We start from the raw sequence: 16,075 nt of genomic DNA, 5'->3' as shown, positions 1-16,075 counted from the left end.
TTCAGTTTCCTATTTTGGCTATTGTATGTTTCGGTTCTAAGACATCTCTTTCATTCTTCTTTATATGTTGTTTAATTTCAACATCTGTGTCATCTTGATGCTGGTGTCTGTTGACTGTCTTTTCTCATTCAAGTTAAGAGTTCTTTGGCTCTTGGTATAGTGATTGAATTTTATTGTATCCTGGGCATTCTGAGTACTTTAAGATCCTGAATCTTATTTAAGCCTATTTAATTTTAATTTTATTTTATTTTTGAGACAAGAGTCTCTATTGCCCAGGTTGGAGTGCAATTGTGTGATCTCAGCTCATTGCAACCTCTGCCTCCCAGGTTCAAGTGATTCTCGTGCCTCAGCCACCAGAGTAGCTGTGATTACAGGCACATGCCACCACACCTGGCTAATTTTTTTTTTTTTTTTTTTTTTTTTTGTATTTTTAGTAGAGACAGGGTCTCAATATGTTGCTGGGGCTGGTCTCAAACTCCTGGCCTCAAGTGATCCACCCACCTTGGCCTCCCAAAGTGTTGGGATTATAGGTGTGAGCCATTGCACCCAGCCTCTTTTGATTTTATTAAATATTCTCTGTCACCCTGCTGATAGGGAAGGAAGGTATCAATTCATTGCTGTCAGGCAAGATTCAGTCTCCCTCCTGGGCCTCCGCTGACAAACCCTAGCTTGGAAAGGGAAGAGTACTGCATTACTCCTCCCCAGATGGTCTGAACTGACACATGGGGTGGGGTTCCCTGGTTCCGCCCAGTGGTGGTGAAGTTCTGACTTGCACTGGGCCTCCTCTGATGTCACTTCCAAGGAGAGTAGTTTTCCTTGCTTCCTTGAAGAGTCGAGGTTTCCTTGGCTATTTTTTTTTAAGTTGATAATTCTCCCTCTTGCAAATTTCCCTTAAAAGATGTCGCAGGTATGAAATAAGACTGAGCCACAGGAGAAGCGCAGCCCTTTGGACTTCCCTGCAATTTCTATAGCATTCGCTAATATCCTGGAAGCATTTAGAGGAAAGCCACCAAGAGGGTTTAAGAATGCAATTCCTTGGCTCTTGATGAATCGCAAGACATTACCAATACTTTTCAGTTGTTATTTACTTGGGGAGTCAATGCCAAATTTGAAGAATTAGCATGAAACAACTAAAAATAAGAGCATTTTCAAAGAAGTTGAGAAAAGTTTAGTACTATCTGAGGTGGAATCCACTAAGATGTGTTATAATGAATGTGGGGGGCAGAAAAAGACTTAGTTGGAGCCTATGACTGTTCACTATATTATTCACCAGCAGATCCACGCAAAAAATTTGAAACTATTATATGTGATCAAACAAGGGAATGTCAACAGTATTTGCTCTCACAGACTTAACCTAAGTTGGTCTTAGGATTTTTGTCAAAAATAGAAGCTGAATATCCTAACTGTTCTACCATATAGCAGCTCAGCAGCTTAGCAGTGGTAAAGTCTGGTGTGAATATTTTGAGCTCAGAGTGAATACTAAAACTTCTCTGAACAAGAATAACTGAAAAGTACTGCCCTCTTAGTCTTTAAAAAAAAAAAAAAAAAAAAGGGCTGAGCACGGTGCTGTAATCCCAGCACTTTGGGAGGCCGAGGCGGGCAGATCACAAGGTGAGGAGACCAAGACAATCCTGGTTAACACGGTGAAACCCCATCTCTACTAAAAATACAAAAAATTAGCTGGCTGTGGTGTTACATGCCTGTAGTCCCAGCTACTCAGGAGGCTGAGGCAGGAGAATCACTTGAAACTGGGAGGCAGAGGTTGTAATGAGCTGAGATCACACCACTGCACTCCAGCCTGGGCGACAGAGCGAGACTCCATCTCAAAAAAAAAAGAAAAAGAAAAAAGAAAGAACTGCCCTCAACCACTATTACCAAATACTAAATGACTTTGGAAATTGGCTTTTGCTGCAGACTTGATGTTTCTTAATGAGGCCAATCTAAAATTATAAGGCAAAACAGCAGTTATATGCAAAATTTATATTGTGGTAAAGTCATTTCAATGAAATTAACCTTGTATTAATCACAAGTAATGTCAATCTGCATCATACAATTCCTAGACTGTCAAGGTTAAAACAAGTGAGAAAACTTTGCACATTTTTTTGAGCTCAAACCACAGTTCTAGCCCTAGCAGCATTTTTCAGATCTTGATCTAAGTATGAAGGAAATTCCTATATTTAAAATCCATTTAACTGTACAACTGAGCAGCTCTCATCTAACTTTCAACTGGAAGTGGCTGATCTGCAATGCAATAATGCAAAAAGGCAAATATCAAGAGGGGAATCTAAAAAAAAATCCTATGAATGCTGTCTTCCAATGATGAATATGCTCCATCAAAATTTATGCTCCTTAATATAACTTGGCAGTACCTATTTGTGTGAAAAGCTATTTTCGAAGATGTCACCTATACAATCTCATTACAGATGAGCACTGACAGGTGGGTATTTGCAACAGATTTTGATGTTTGGGAACACTAACTGAGAACCCCAATGAAACAAAATTGTTTTCCGTTTTCTGTTTTTTTGAGACTGGGTCTTGCTTTGTCACCCAGACTGCAGTGCAGTGGCACAATCGCAGCTCACTCCAGCCTCAACTTTCTGGGCTCAAGTGATCCTCCCACCTCAGTCTCCACAGTAGTTGGGACTACAGGTGCATACTACCTACCATGCCTGGCTAATTTTTTAACATTTTTTTGTAGAGACAGGGTTTAGCCATGTTGCCCAGGCTGGTCTCAAACTCCTGGATTCAAGCGATCCTCCCACCTCAGCCTCCAAGAGTGCTGGGATTAGAGGTGTGAGCCATGGGCACCTGGCCCAAAACTGTTATCCCTACAAAAATCATTCCATTCTTCTTATTAACAAACCTGTATTAAAAACTTACACTCAACTGTTATTAGTTATTACTTGAATTTCTTTTAAAAATATATATTTTAAAATACAGAGACAGGGTCTAAGTTGCCCAGGCTGGCCTCAAACACCTGGGCTCAAGCAATTCTCCCACCTTGGCCTCCCAAAGCGCTGGGATTACAGGTGTGAACCACTGCAATCAGCCTTATTTGAATTTCATCAACAAAAATTGTGGACGCTTGTTGCCTCTCTTGTTACATATAATATCCTAGATTTTACTTCTTGGCATGCAAAGCCTAAAAAATATTTATTACCTGGCCTCTGACAGGAAATAAGTTATTAGCGCCTACTCCAGATAACTGAAGTGCACCTAGTTACTGGAGCTCTGCATTGACTGAGCAGTCTAGATGCCACAGGCTCTGGTTGTGGGAGTCTGGGCAGGTTACTTGACCTCCCGGGCCTCAGGTTTCTTCTCCATAAAGCAATATGGAGCTAGTCACCAATCAAGGATCATCCTCAGCTCTAAAATTCTACACAGCTAGAGAAATACTTCTGGAATATGTGAACCATGTCCATGCTGTCTCGAGTCCCTGCGGGGTTCCTTTTGTAGTCTATTCAGCCAGCGTGTCATTGTACAACATACTCAGGGCCTCAAGAGGCAGGAGAGGTTGCCTGCACCCAGAGGGAACCCAGGCTGTGGGATCTTAGGTTCCTGCATCTTTTTGGTTTGCTTGTTTTAAGAGACAGGGTCTCACTCTGTCACACAGGGTGGAGAGCAGTAGCATAATCATAGTTCACTGTACCTTCATACTCCTGGCCTCAAGCCATCCTGCCACCTCAGCCTCCCAAGTAGCTGAGAGTACAGGTATGAAACACCTCACCCAGCAAATTTTTTTAAAAAACTTTTGTTGCCGGGCGCGGTGGCTCAAGCCTGCAATCCCAGCACTTTGGGAGGCCGAGGCGGGCGGATCACGAGGTCAGGAGATCGAGACCATCCTAGCTAACATGGTGAAACCCCGTCTCTACTTAAAAAAAAAAAAAAAATTAGCCAGGTGTGGTGGCGGGCGCCTGTAGTCCCAGCTACTCGGGAGGCTGAGGCAGGAGAACGGCGTGAACCCGGGGGGTGGAGCTTGCAGTGAGCCGAGATCGCGCCACAGCACTCCAGCCTGGGCGAGAGTGCGAGACTCCGTCTCAAAAAAAAAAAAAAAAAAAAAAACAACTTTTGTTTCGGCAGAGATGGGGTCTCGTTTGGTTGCCCAGGCTGGTCTCAAACTCCTGGGCTCAAGCAACCCTCCCACCTTGGCCTCCCAAAGTCCTGGGATTCCAGGTGTGAGCCAGCACACTCGGCCCCTGCATCTTTTTTGTTGATAGTGTTTGTCTTTTCTTGAGGCAGGATGACTCTCACCATTATGAGACTGCCTATGTTTTTTCTTTTCTTTCTTTTTTTTTTTTTTTTTTTGAGACAGAGTCTCACTCGCTCTGTTGCCCAGGCTGGAGTGCAGTGGCGAGATCTCGGCTGACTGCAAGCTCCGCCTCCCGGGTGCACACCATTCTGCCTCAGCCTCCCAAGTAGCTGGGACTACAGCCACCCGCCACTGCGCCTGGCTAATTTTTTGTATTTTTAGTAGAGATGGGTTTTCACCGTGTTAGCCAGGATGGTCTCAATCTCCTGACTTCGTGGTCCACCCACCTCGACCTCCCAAAGTGCTGGGATTACAGGTGTGAGCCACCGCGCCCAGCCATGAGAGTGCCTACGTTTTTTCAAAAGTCTCTCACCCACTTGTAATTGGCTGCTTTGAATCTGCATAAATTGGGAAATCAGCTGTTTGTTAGCGTGATATCTAAGATAAGAGTAAGCCAGGCACAGCAGCTCACGCCTGTAATCCCAGCACTTTGGGAGGCTGAGGTGGGTGGATCACCTGAGGTCAGGAGTTTGAGACCAGCCTGGCCAACATGGCGAAACCCCGTCTCTACTAAAAATACAAAAGTAACTAGCCAGGCATGGTGGCATGTGCCTGTAATCCCAGGTACTTGGGAGGCTGAGGTAGAAGAATCACTTGAATCCAGGAGGCAGAGGTTGCAGTGAGCCAAGATGACACCATCACACTCCAGCCTGGGCAACACAGTGAGACTCCATCTTAATAAATAAATAAATATAAAATAAAATAAGAGTAAAGAGGCAGGGAGCATTGGCTCAGGTCTGTAGTCCCAGCTACTTGGGAGGCTAAGGCAGGAGAATCATTTGAGCCCTGCAGGTTGAGGTTGCAGTTAGCACCACTGAACTCCAGCCTGGGCAACAGAGCAAGACCCCATCACTATATGATAACAACATTAAGAGTGAAGAAGGCCGGGTGCAGTGGCTCGCGCCTATAATCCCAACACTTTGGGAGGCCGAGGCGGGTGTATCACTTGAGGTCAGGAGCTTGAGACCAGCCAGGCCAACATTGGTGAAACCCCATCCTTACTAAAAATACAAAAATTAGCCAAGTGTGGTGGCGCACCCCTGTAATTCTAGCTACTCTGGAGGCTGAGACAGGAGAATCACTTGCACCTAGGAGGTGAAGGTTGCAGTGAGCCAAGATCATGCCATTGCACTCCAGCCCGGGCAATAGAATGAGACTGTCTCGAAAAAAAAAAGAAAAAGAGTAAAAGAGTAAAGAGGTTCTTTGAAGACTAGCATCTTCTGTATTTAAAAAAATAATAGGCCAGGCACGGTGGCTCAAGCCTGTAATCCCAGCACTTTGGGAGGCCGAGACGGGCGGATCACGAGGTCAGGAGATCCAGACCATCCTGGCTAACACGGTGAAACCCCGTCTCTCCTAAAAAATACAAAAAACTAGCCGGGCGACGTGGCGGGCGCCTGTAGTCCCAGCTACTTGGGAGGCTGAGGCAGGAGAATGGCGTAAACCCAGGAGGCGGAGCTTGCAGTGATCTGAGATCCGGCCACTGCACTCCAGCCTGGGTGGCAGAGCGAGACTCCGTCTCAAAAAAAAAATAATAATAATAATAATAATAAATGAAAGAAGGCTGTTGAGCAGGGCCTGTGGGGCCCTCTTATTCACAGACTTGTGAAATCCATTCCAGAAACTGAGTTGCTTCCTGATTCTTAGATGTGCTGGAGATGTGCTCCCCAAGCCTTGCAAGCTACTGCTCTGTGTGGCTAAAGGCCCAGAGCACTCCCACCAAAGCAGGCCTGGAACCCGCACCAGGGCTCCGCTGGCCCATGGGGCCCAAAGCACTAAGGATGCCAGGGAGTGCGAGGCAGGCAGCCTCCTAATTCCACAGAGCCTACAGTCTGGAAGAGCCTCTAGACAATGTTCAGGTACAAAAACGTCATGTTGAAGGACATGCCTCTGTCACTCTTACGTCCACGCATGCAGCAAACAGCTGAGGAGCACCTGTTGCATGCTGGGAACTGTGCTGATTCAGGCAGGAGCGGACACGCCAACCTTGCCCCAAGGTGCTCTCCTGCTATGAGAAAGGGCAGACCTATCCCAGCAGTCATGGCTGCATGGGGAGGCCAGGCGCAGGGGAAATAGAGCTGGAAGGAAAAAGCAGGCATAACAGTCTGAAACAGTCAAGGAAGGGGCGCCCAGAGGCCAACATCCGGGCTGGATTGTGACGAATGATCAGGGTCCACCGGTCAGATTAGGGGGATGAGTGAAGCTACTGACAGAGGAAGCATGTACCAGAGCCTAGAACACGGGAAACTCGGGGTCTGGGGTAACTCAAGTGTGGTGCAACGGGATGTGTTTATATGTGGAGATGCATAGATGGCAAGTAAGAGACAAGCATTCATTCATTCACTGAACAGGCTGGAGTCACCAAGGCTGGAGTGCAGTGGTGTGATTACAGCTTACTGCAGCCTCCAACTCCAGGGCTCAAGCAATCCTCCTGCTTCAGCCTCCTGAGTAGCCAGGACCATAGGCATGTACCACCATACCAGCTGATTTTTAAATTTTTTTTGTAGAGATGGGGTCTCACTAAGTTGCCCAGGCTGGTCTCAAGCTCCTAGGCTCAAGCAATCTTCCCACCTTGGCCTCCCAAAGTGCTGGGATAACAGGTACGAGCCACCACACTCGGCCGAGATAAACTTTTAAAGGAGACACCCAGATGAGTGTGTAAGGGCCTAGGGGTCTGTATGCCAGTCTAAGGTGTTTGGCCCCGGGGAAGCTGGTGAGGACAGGGCAAGGGGGTGGTGTGATCAGAATGCTGCTACAAGAAGGTAAGACTATACAACGATGCCTGCACCCCTAATATCAATGCAGTCACAGGGCCTTGACCCAGATGTCCTGGAGAACGTTCTCCACTGAAGATGGCCAAATGCCCCCAGCTGATGGCCTTTTTCCCACACAACAGGACTTAATTTAGAAACACATGACCAGCACGCGCCCGATGCAATGACGTGAAAGAGGAAGGCAGCTGCTGAGTCAGATGTGTGCAAGCATGACGGGGGGGGCGGGGGGGGGACAGCGGGCGAACAGCGGGCATGACTCAGCACAAATTGAGCTGACCAGGCCCACAGGGGCTGATGCTGCAGCTGCAGCTCCCTGTGCCTGCTTCTAGCAGCATCTCTGGGGCCTCGGCTCCCTGGCTTGAATGCCAAGGAGGTGAGCCCACAGTTCCTCTAAGCTCCAGGGCACTGCATGGATATAATCCAGTGTCAACATTAAAAGGTGGCACAAGGTGATTTACAGGCACAAAACTCTCCATAGGAATTCATGCTGCTTCATCCTCTTGACCATCCCCACTTTTGCCTCAATTTTTTTTTTTTTTAGATGGAGTTTTGCCCTTGTTGCCCAGGCTGGAGTGCAATGGCACGATCTCAGCTCACTCCAGCCTCTGCCTCCCAGGTTCAAGCAATTCTCCTGCCTCAGCCTCCAGAGTAGCTGGGATTACAGGTGCCTGCCACCAGGCCTGGCTAATTTTTGTATTTTTAGTAGAGAGAGGGTTTCACCATGCTGGCCAGGCTGGTCTCAAACTCCTGACCTCAGGTGATCTGTCTCCCTCAGTCTTCCAAAGTGCTGGGATTACTGATGTGAGCCACCAAACCCGGGCTTTTTTTTTTTTTTTTTTTTTGAGACAGGGTCTGGCTCTTGTCCCCAGGCTGGAGTGCGGTGGCACAATCTAGGCTCACTGCAACCTCCGCCTCCCAGGTTCAAGCAATTCTCCCGCTTCAGCCTCCCAAGTAGCTGCAATTACAGGTACCCGCCAACATGCCTGGCTAATTTTTGTATTTTTTGTAGAGACGGGGTTTCACCATGTTGTCTAGGCTGGTGTCAAACTCCTGACCTCAAGTGATCCGCCTGCCTTGGCCTCCCAAGTGCTAGGATTACAGGCATGAGCCACCATGCCTGGCTGATTGCCTCAATTAATTTTGAATAAAAATATAGAAAAGAGAAACAGAGAGAGCCAGGGGTCTTGCTTTACTTTTCTCAAATTCTGGGCAGATCAGTTCTGAAGTCAGCTTCTGCCTCTAGTGCAGGGGCGACAGTCTGGAGAGATCACCTGGAGGCAATCAGAATGCTGTCCCCCCCATACCCCATGTAATATGGTGTTACACCCCACACCACATGCGTGTGTTACAATTCCTATAGCAAGTCCATGGCAGCAAGCCCACAGCATGGACATTGCTACTCCCTCCTCCTTTACCGAAACGAGAATGGGATGGGCCGAAGTCAACATGGCCTCCCCAAAAGGGAATGCATGCTAAGGATTCTTTAATAGAATTCCAAATGTGTTCCGCATTGAACATCAAAGACAAACTGCAACAGTCAGAAAGTGGCCCTAGGGACCAGTCCCCAACACCTGTCACAAGAGAAACAGTAGGCCAGGCACAGGGGCTCACGCCTGTAATCTCAGCACTGTGGGAGGCCAAGGCTGGAGAACTGCTGAGGCCAGAGGTTCGAGACCAGCCTGGGCAACAAAGTGAGACCCCATCTCAAAAAAAAAAAAAATTATCCAGGTGTGGTAGCGTGCACCTGTAGTCCCTACTACTCAAGAGGCTGAGGCAGGAGGATTACTTGAGCCGAGGAGTTAGAGGCTGCAGTGAGCCATGACGATTGTGCCATTGCACTCTAGCCTGGGAGAGAGAGACACTCTCTCCAAAAAAAAAAAAAAAAGAAAGAAAGAAAAAGAAACAGTAAAGGAACTGGACAGGTTAATCCTAAGAAAAGAAGATTCAGAGGTACTTGATCCCTGTTTTAGATAGTCAGAAAACTGCTAAAGGGAGAGGCCTGGCATTCAGAAATAGGAGTAGTCACAGAGGACAGAGGTTTATATCCCCTCCAAGCAAAGACGTTCTAATAAAGGAGTCTGAACACAGAATGCGCTGTTGTGGGCGTGGCTCCCCATCATGGGAGATGTGTCACACAAGGCTGGGTCACAAAGACTTAATGACAGAAAGTGCCTGCACCCCAGGGTCCTGGGAACAGACCAACCAAATTAATGTTAATTAATCTGAGCTGGCTGATGGGTGATGATGCCTGGTGAAAAATCCCAACCGTCTGACCTAATACTTAAACACAGATCTCTGTCTTTGAAATACACACACACACACACACACACACACACACACACACACACACACACGCCCCGAGCAGCCCTTGGACAAAGGCAGGAAGGAAGAAGTACCAACCCTCTCAATTAAAAAACCAGTTCCCTTTGGGAGGCCGAGATGGGCGGATCACGAGGTCAGGAGATCGAGACCATCCTGGCTAACATGGTGAAACTCTGTCTCTACTAAAAAATACAAAAAACTAGCCAGGCGAGGTGGCGGGCACCTGTAGTCCCAGCTACTCGGGAGGCTGAGGCAGGAGAATGGCGTAAACCTGGGAGGCGGAGCTTGCAGTGAGCTGAGATCCAGCCACTGCACTCCAGCCTGGGCGACAGAGCGAGACTCCGTCTCAAAAAAAAAAAAAAAACCAGTTCCGCTAGTCAGGCACAGTGGCTCACGCCTGTAATCCCAGCACTTTGGGAGGCTGAGGTGGGCAGCTCACCTGAGGTCAGGAGTTCGAGACCAGCCTGGCCAACATGATGAAACCTTGTCTCTACTAAAAATACAAAAATTAGCTGGGCGTGATGGTGGGTGCCTGTAGTCCCAGCTGCTTGGGAGGCTGAGGCAGGAGAATCGCTTGAACCCAGGAAGTGGAGGTTGCAGTGAGCCGAGATAGCGCCACTGCATTCCCACCTCGGCCTCCCGTAGTGCTGGGATTACAGGTGTGAGTCACCGCACCTGCCAGACAGTCATTAATCTTAAAGCTCCCAAATAATCTCCTCTGACTCCATGTCTCACATCCAGGACGTGCTGGTGCAAAGGGTGGGCTCCCAAGGTCCTGGGCAGGTCTGCCCTGGTGGCTTTGCAGGGTTCAACCCAAGGCTGCTCTCACAGCCTGTGGTTTTTCCAGGGACAGGTTGCAAGGCGCTGATGGATCTACCATTCTGGGGTCTGGATGACAGTGGCCCCCTTCCCACAGCTCCACTAGGCAGTGCCCCAGTGGGAACTCTGTATGGGGCCTCCAACCCCACATTCCTCCTCTACACTGCCCTACCAGAGATTCTCAGTAAGGGGTCTGCCCCTGCAGCAGGCTTCTGCCTGGGTACTCAGGCTTTCCCATACATCCTCTGAAATCTAGGTGGACGCTGCCAAGCCTCCTTCACTCTTGCACTCTGTCCACCCACAGGCTCACCATCACATAGAAGCCACCAAGGCTTATGGCTTTCACCCTCTAGTGCGGTCAGCCTGAGCTGTATCTGGGCCCCTTTGAGACAAGGCTGGAGGCTGAGTGGCCAGGGATGTGAGGAGCAGTGTCCTGAGGCTGTGCAGGGCAGCCGAGGCCCTGGCCCTGGGCCTGAATCACAAAGCATTCTTCCCTCATAGGCCTCCACAACTGTAATGGGAAGGGCTGCAGGGAAGGTCTCTGAAACGCCTTCAAGGCCTTTTTTTCCCCCCAGTCTTGGCTATCAGCACTTGGCTCCTTTTTAAATCTGCAAATCGCTCTAGCAAGTGGTTGCTCCACAGCCTGCTTGAATTCTCTTGAAAAAGGTTTTTCTTTCTCTGTCACATGGCCAGGCTGCAGATATTCCAAACTTACACTCTGCTTCCCTTTTAAATACAAACTTCAACTTTAAGTCATTTCTTTGCTCCCACATCTGAATGTAGGGTATCAAAAGCACCCAGGTCACCTCTTTTTTTTGTTGTTGTTCACTCTGTTGCCTAGGGTGGAAGCTGCATCTTGTTATGAGGGAACATTAGACAAACCCAAACCAAACTGTGAGACATTGACAGAGACACGGCCTTACGTTTTCAAAACTGTCAAGAGCATGAAAGATAAAGACTGAGTGTTCTAAGACACAGACACACACACACACACACACACACACACACACACTCTTTGAGGTCGTGGACCAGGAAAAAACATTTTTTTCCTGATGGAAAAGATATTAATGGCAAAATGTAAAGAAACTCTATGATTAGACAACACAGAATATCAATGTTAATTTCCTGCTATTGATCACTGTATTTTGCTTAAGTAAAAAAAATAAATAGGCCGGGCGCGGTGGCTCAAGCCTGTAATCCCAGCACTTTGGGAGGCCGAGATGGGTGGATCACGAGTCAGCAGATCGAGACCATCCTGGCTAACACAGTGAAACCCCGTCTCTACTGAAAATACAAAAAACTAGCCGGGCGTGGTGGCAGGCGCCTGTAGTCCCAGCTACTCGGGAGGTTGAGGCAGGAGAATGGCGTAAACCCGGGAGGCGGAGCTTGCAGTGAGCTGAGATCCGGCCACTGCACTCCAGCCTGGGTGACAGAGCAAGACTCTGTCTCAAAAAAAAATAATAATAAATAAAATAAATAAATAAATAAATAAATAAATTTTAAAAACTGTCCTTGCCTTGTAGAAAATACACACTGAAGTACTTAGAAGTAACCAAGCACCATATCTGCAACTCATTCTCAAATAGTTCAAGAAAAAATATATCTACACACACACACACACACACATCGATAAAGCAAATATGGTAAAATATTAACAATGGAGAAATCTGGGTAAAGGGCACTCAAGAATTGTTGGCACTGTTGCAACTTTTCCGCAAATCTGAAACTATTTCGAAACAAAAAGTTAAAATTAAACACAGTTCAAAAAACCTACTGAGGCTGGGTGTGGTGGCTCACGCCTGTAATCCCAGCACTTTGGGAGGCCAAGGCAGGTGGATCACCTGAGTTCAGGAGTTAAGAGACCAGCCTGGCCAACATGGTGAAACCCCCATCTCTACTAAAAATACAAAAAATTAGCCAGGCATGGTGGCACGTGCCTGTAATCCTGGCTGCTCCAGAGGCTGAGGCAGGAGAATCGCTTGAACCTGGGAGACAGCAGTTGCAGTGAACCGAGATTGTGCCACTGCACTCCAGCCTGGGCAACAGGAGCGAAACTCTGCTCAAAAAAAAAAAAAAAAAAACAAAGAGAGATTTATTGTATAACATGACTATAGTTAGTAGCAATGTGTTGTACTCTTGAAGACTGCTAAGAGTAGATTTTAAGTGTTTTCACCACAAAAAAAGGTGTGAGGTAATGCATATGTTAATTAGCTCAATTGAGCCATTCTACCAGACTTCAAAACAATATGCCATACACTATAAATACATACAACTTTGTCAATTAAAAAACTTAAAAGCATGTTTAGTGAAGAAAATGTGCTACATTTTATTGGTTTTTTTTTTTGTTTTTTTGTTTTTTTTGAGACAGAGTCCCGTTCTATCGCCCAGGCTGGAGTGCAGTGCCCGGATCTCAGCTCACTGCAAGCTCTGCCTCCCGGGTTCACGCCATTCTCCTGCCTCAGCCTCCCGAGTAGATGGGACTACAGGCGCCCGCCACCTCGCCCGGCTAATTTTTCGTATTTTTTAGTAGAGACGGGGTTTCACCGTGTTGGCCAGGATGGTCTCGATCTCCTGACCTCGTGATCCGCCCGTCTCGGCCTCCCAGAGTGCTGGGATTACAGGCTTGAGCCACCGCGCCCGGCCAATGTGCTACATTTTAAAACATAAAATTAAAGAAAACATAATCCAAACTTTTATTTGGTTTCATTCTACCAGTTTTGTACATGTATATTACAGGACATACTTTTTTTTTTTTGAGATGGAGTCTCACTGTTGCCCAGGCTGGAGTGCAGTGGTGCCATCTCGCTCAGCTCACTGCAACCTCCACCTCCCAGGTTCAAGCGATTCTCCTGCCTCAGACTCTTGAGTAGCTAGGATTACAGTTGCCTGCCACCGTGTGTGGCTAATTTTTGTATTTTTAGAAGAGATGGGGTTTCACTATGTTGGTCAGGCTGTTCTCAAACTCCTGACCTCGTGATCCACCCACCTTGGCCTCCCAAAGTGCTGGGATTACAGGTGTGAGCCAGTGTGCCCAGCCATCCTTTTAACATGATTAGTGTTATACTACACATAATTTTGTTCTACTTCTTTTCATATACTAAATTGTGAACATTTTCTCTTGTTATAAATTCTCAAATGTCATTATATTTTCACTATTACAATATCAAGTTAGTGCATTTTCTAGTAGAGAAAAAAAAATTAAAATTGTTTAAAAAAAAAGTCATGAAAAACAGGATTGATATATTTTCAACATAAGTCTTTGTAAGCCGCTGATAAGTTCCTTAAAATAGAATTTCTGGCCCAGGCGCAGTGGTGCACGCCTGTAGTCTCAGCACTTTGGGAGGCCAAGGCAGGCAAATCGCTTAAGCTCAGGAGGTTAAGACTAGCATGGGCAACACATCAACTCCCTGTTTCTACAAAAAATACAACAATTAGCTGGGTGTGTTGGTGCACACCTGCAGTTCCAGCTAGCGGGAGGCTGAGGCATGAGAATCACTTGAACCTGGGAGGAGGAGGTTGCAGTGAGCCAAGATTGCACCACTCCACTCCAGCCTGGGCGGACAGAGCCAGAATTTGTCTCAAAAAAAAGAACTTCTGAATTTGTCTTAGAAATATCTCTGAATCGCCGGGCGCGGTGGCTCAAGCCTGTAATCCCAGCACTTTGGGAGGCGGAGACGGGTGGATCACGAGGTCAGGAGATCGAGACCATCCTGGCTAACACGGTGAAACCCCGTCTCTACTAAATATTACAAAAAACTAGCCGGGCGAGGTGGCGGGTGCCTGTAGTCCCAGCTACTGGGGAGGCTGAGGCAGGAGAATGGCGTGAACCCGGGAGGCGGAGCTTGCAGTGAGCCGAGATCTGGCCACTGCACTCCAGCCTGGGTGACAGAGCAAGACTCCGTCTCAAAAAAAAAACAAAAAAAACAAAAAAAACAAAAAAAAAAGAAATATCTCTGAATCAAAGGGAATAAATATTTTTAAGGTCCCTGACTTACTGTCAAATTATTTTTCAAAAAGCAATTTATTTTCAACATTTCTCTGCAGCTCTTCCTCTTCAAGGCACACTGCTAAGCTGAAGAGACAGGAGCAATTCCACAAAGCACTCTGCGCACGGAAGCCTAGCAGCGGGCGGAAGGAGAGAAAGCTGAAACACAGGAATTAATAAGCACTTAAGGGAGGCCGTGACACCTGTGCCCACCAGGGAGGGCAAACTGAACCGAGTAGTGGCCTCTGCTTCTCTGGTGGAAGACACATCTGTATCTCCTTGCCAAAATAAACAGAGGTTGGGAGCCAATCCACGTGTGGGTGAGTCTGGTAGTGGCGAAGGAGGGCTCTCTGATGGAAAGGGACTCAAAAGGGCAGGTGACAGAGAGGGGAAGAGGTCACACACCAAGGCCAGAAGGGAAAATAGGGTCACGGCTTTAAAAGGAAAAACAGGCTGGGCGCGGTGGCTCACACTTGTAATCCCGGCACTCTGGGAGGCCGAGGCGGGAGGTTCACTTGAGGACAGGAGTTCGAGACCAGCCTGTCCAACATGGTGAAACCCCGTTTCTACCAAAAATATTAAAAAATTAGCTAGGTGTGATGACAGGCGCCTGTAATCCCAGCTACTCGGCAGGCTAAGGCAGAAGAATCGCTTGAACCTTGGAGGTGGAGGTTGCAGTGAGCCAAGACTGCACCACTACACTATAGCCTGGGCACAGAGGGAGACTCTTGTCTCAAATAAATAAATACATACATACATAAAAAAATAAATAAATAAATAAAATCACATAATAAGTGGCCCTTTGTAACTGGCTTCTTTCACTTAGAATAATGTCTTCAAGGTCCATCCACGTTGTAGCATGCATCAGCCCTTCATTCCTCTTCATGCCTGAGTAACATTTCATTGTATGGATATATCACATTTTGTCTATCCATTCAACGGGTGATGGATACTTGGATTGTTTCCTCTTGGGGGCTGTTATAAATATTGTTGCTGGCCAGGCACAGTGGCTCATGCCTGTAATCCCAGCACATTGGGAGGCTGAGGCAGGAGGATCGATTGAGGCCAGGAGTTTGAGACCAGCCTGGGCAACACAGTGAAACCCCATCTCTACAAAAAATTTAAAAAATAGTGAGGTGTGGTGGTGCACCCCTGTAGTCCCAGCTACTCAGGAGGCTGAGGTGAAGGGATCACTTGAGCCCAGAAATTGGGGGTTACAGTGAGATATGATCCCAACACTGCACTCCAGCCTGGTGACAGAGCAAGACCCTGTCTTTAAAAAATAAATACATGGCCGGGCGCGGTGGCTCAAGCCTGTAATCCCAGCACTTTGGGAGGCCGAGACGGGCGGATTACAAGGTCAGAAGATCGAGACCATCCTGGCTAAACCAGTGAAACCCCGTCTCTACTAAAAAATACAAAAAACTAGCCGGGTGAGGTGGCGGGCGCCTGTAGTCCCAGCTACTCGGGAGGCTGAGGCAGGAGAATGGCGTGAACCCGGGAGGCGGAGCTTGCAGTGAGCTGAGATCCGGCCACTGCACTCCAGCCTGGGTGACAGAGCGAGACTCTGTCTCAAAATAAATAAATAAATACATACATACATACATACATACATACATAAGAGCTGGGCAAGGTGGCTCACGCCTGTAATCCCAGCACTTTGGGAGGCCGAGGCAGGCGGATCACCTGAGGTCGGGAGTTCGAGACCAGCCTGACCAACATGGAGAAACCCTGTCTCTACTAAAAATACAAAATAAGACAGGCACGGTGGCGCGTGCCTGTAATCCCAGCTACTTGGGAGGCTGAGGCATGAGAACCACTTGAACCCGGGAGGTGGAGGTTGCAGCGAGCTGAGATCGTGCCACT

The 16,075-nt window shown here is 47.6% G+C and overlaps 1 protein-coding gene and 1 non-coding gene across 4 annotated transcripts in view; both read right to left on the bottom strand.

The window, feature by feature from the left end:
* The window catches only part of POR (cytochrome p450 oxidoreductase), a 74,662-nt gene that overhangs the window by 42,016 nt on the left and 16,571 nt on the right, over positions 1-16,075 (bottom strand). The gene's annotated exons all lie outside the window — the stretch shown is intronic.
* LOC119621406 (small nucleolar RNA SNORA14) lies at positions 897-1,031 on the bottom strand. The gene has a single exon (XR_005237967.1). It is a non-coding gene; the product is annotated as a small nucleolar RNA SNORA14 (small nucleolar RNA).

Source organism: Chlorocebus sabaeus, chromosome 28 (assembly GCF_047675955.1).
Source record: "Chlorocebus sabaeus isolate Y175 chromosome 28, mChlSab1.0.hap1, whole genome shotgun sequence".
NCBI lineage: Eukaryota > Metazoa > Chordata > Mammalia > Primates > Cercopithecidae > Chlorocebus > Chlorocebus sabaeus.
The sequence above is the reverse complement of the archived record's forward strand: the minus strand, read 5'-3'. Positions and strand labels throughout refer to the sequence as shown.